The following is a 3,297-nucleotide window of genomic DNA, read 5'->3' as shown; positions in this document are numbered from 1 at the left end:
GGGGAGAAGAGTGGGAGGAGGGGGAGGGAAAGGGGAGGCTGGGAGGAGGTGGAAATTTGTTTTTTTTCTTTATTCTTCTTTTATCAATAAAAAAAACTGAAAAAAAATAAAAAAAAACAAATAATAAAATTCAGAAACTAGACAAGTAATAAAAAACATTTAGTTTTATTTATATAAATGAATGTTTTTCTTTCATGCCTGTATATATAATACGTGTGGGTCTGGTATTCACATAATGCAGAATTGCCAGATCCCCTGAACCTGTAACTACAGATGATTGTGACCTCCCATGTGGGTGCTAAGAAAGAAACTTGGGTCCTCTGCAGGAGCAGCAAATGATCTTGACAGTTGAATCAACTTATCAGTGGACAAGTTTGTTAGTATCTTAGAAGTCAGATCTTCATATTTGTTTTTAAGATTTTCTGTTAAATTTTTGTTTGGCAAATTCACATAGATATGCTACATGTATATACAAACATTATATGATATATGTACATACATACAATAAATTCTGAATACTATTACTCTTATCCTCTTTTGTCCCTTCCATTCTAATTACTGGCCCAAATCTTTATATTTAATTAAAAATCAAATATTTTCAACACAATTATTTAAAATGTGAAAGTAAATGGATATGTTTAATTTCCTTTTCTTTCTATATGGTATAATTCTGTGGAATGTATGATTCACTTTTCTATTTCATGTTACTGATGTAATTAGAAAAAAAAGGAATGTTCTTACCTAATGATTTCAAAAGCACTTCCACTCAGTTTACTTTCTATGCTTTATGTTATCTTTGGCACCCTAGTAAAAATGTGCTAACATGTGTTCATTTACTTTTGTATTCTTTGGCTTTCCCTCTAATGCATATCTCCATAAAGCAGTGCTTAATATGATTCCTAGGAAAGGCTGACACCTTTATTCTGAGGGATGCAAAATGCATGATGTAGTATCTTTTAGGTCCTCTGCAATCCACAATCTAGTGATTCCCATGCCAGTTCCTGAATCCTAACTAAAGAATTTTAAAGTACTAATATCTAATTCTTTTTTTTTTTCTTTTGGTTTTTCGAGACAGGGTTTCTCTGTGGCTTTGGAGCCTGTCCTGGAACTAGCTCTGTAGACCAGGCTGGTCTCGAACTCACAGAGATCCGCCTACCTCTGCCTCCCGAGTGCTGGGATTAAAGGCGTGCGCCACCATCGCCCGGCACTAATATCTAATTCTTTTTTTTTTTTTTTAATTTATTTATTTATTAAAGATTTCTGTCTCTTCCCCGCCACCGCCTCCCATTTCCCTCCCCCTCCCCCAATTAAGTCTCCCCCCAGCCCGAAAAGCAATCAGGGTTCCCTGTCCTGTGGGAAGTCCAAGGAACCCCCACCTCCATCCAGGTCTAGTAAGTTGAGCATCCAAACTGCCTAGGCTCCCACAAAGCCAGTGCGTGCAGTAGGATCAGAAACCCATTGCCATTGTTCTTGAGTTCTCAGTAGTCCTCATTGTCCGCTATGTTCAGAGAGTCTGGTTTTATCCCAGGCTTTTCCAGACCCAGGCCAGCTGGCCTTGGTGAGTTCCCGATAGAACATCCCCATTGTCTCAGTGTGTGGGTGCACCCCTCGCGGTCCTGAGTTCCATGCTCGTGCTCTCTCTCCTTCTGATTCTTATTCCCAAGTTGATTTTAAAGGTATATAGAGATTTAAAGTAGCATCCTCTCCTCTAGACACTTGGAAAAGTGTATATTTCAGTGGGTTCATAGAGAATATTTTATCTTCAAATGAGAAAGAGGTGGTCTTCCTTGTTATTAAAATAGTGACCACCACTGCTTGGTATATGGAAGGCTGATGTATATTGTTTCCATAGACAATTATCTATTTTGTGCCATCCATCCAATATGCTGACACATATTAATCTCCAATGCTGAAAAATTCATTGTCTCAACTCCATATCTTCCCATAATAGCCCATTACTCTCATATACCTAATCCTCTTGATAAATTCATTAAATCCTTGATTTCATTTCCATTTTTCACATTGATGGGACTATGTTGTCTACTTTTACTGAGGTCTAATTGATATTCAAGATCTTGAGCTAAAGTTGGTTGAAGATAGACTTCATGATATGCCTTTAACGGTAACAAAGGTTTACAACAAATGCACACCACAAAAAAGACAAAGTAATTTTAAAACTATAGTTCTGCATATCTTCTAGATCTTTGCATTTTTCATCATTTTTTAAAATTTATTTATTTATTTAAGATTTCTGTCTCTTCCCTGCCACCGCCTCCCATTTCCCTCCCCTCCCCCAATCAAGTCCCCCTCCCTCGTCAGCCCAAAGAGCAATCAGGGTTCCCTGCCCTGTGGGAAGTCCAAGGACCACCTACCTCCATCCAGGTCTAGTAAGGTGAGCATCCAAACTGCCTAGGCTCTCACAAAGCCAGTACATGCAGTAGGATCAAAAACCCATTGCCATTGTTCTTGAGTTCTCAGTAGCCCTCATTGTCCTCTATGTTCAGCGAGTCCCTTTTTATCCCAGGCTTTTTCAGATCCAGGCCAGCTGGCCTCGGTGAGTTCCCGATAGAACATCCCCATTGTCTCAGTGTGTGGGTGCACCCCTCGCGGTCCTGAGTTCCTTGTTCGTGCTCTTTCTCCTTCTGCTCCTGATTTGGACCTTGTAACTTCTAATATGTCAGAAGTATTATGTTTATTTTAGTTTTGAGTTTGACAAGGATCTTAAGAAATAAATGTGCTTGTGAATGACAGTCTTGAATAAAACAGGTCTTGCACTAGACAAAGGGATTCTTCTTGTCTGTAGATTTATATTTTACCATATTGGGTTGTCTTGAGTTAGAATGGTCCCCAGAGGCTCATATATCTAAATGCTTGGTTTCTAGTTGGTGGAACTGTTTGGGATGGATTAGGAGGTATGGCCTTGGAAGATGTATGCTAGTAGGGATAGGTTTTGACGTTTCAAAAGCCCAAGCTGGGACAAGCTCTGTCCCCACTCTTCCAGCTTTTAAATCAGTATGTAAGCTCTTAGTTACTATTCAATCACCATGCTACCCTGTCTCCTGTTATGCTCCTTGCCAGGATGGTCATGGATTTACCTTGTGAAACTGTAAGCAAACCCCAATTAAATGTTTTCTTTTATAAGTTGTCTTAATCTTGATGTCTCTGCAGAGTGATAGTTGGAAAAGTAACTAACATATATCTTTCTGTTTATTATATTGTAAAATATACTGTAAAAGAATGAATTCTGCTCGTAAAATGTATTTAAAAATTCTTGAGAATTACATGAAAATCTCTGGT

Source organism: Microtus pennsylvanicus, chromosome X, assembly GCF_037038515.1.
Source record: "Microtus pennsylvanicus isolate mMicPen1 chromosome X, mMicPen1.hap1, whole genome shotgun sequence".
In the NCBI taxonomy this organism is placed as follows: Eukaryota; Metazoa; Chordata; class Mammalia; order Rodentia; family Cricetidae; genus Microtus; species Microtus pennsylvanicus.
The sequence above is the reverse complement of the archived record's forward strand: the minus strand, read 5'-3'. Positions refer to the sequence as shown.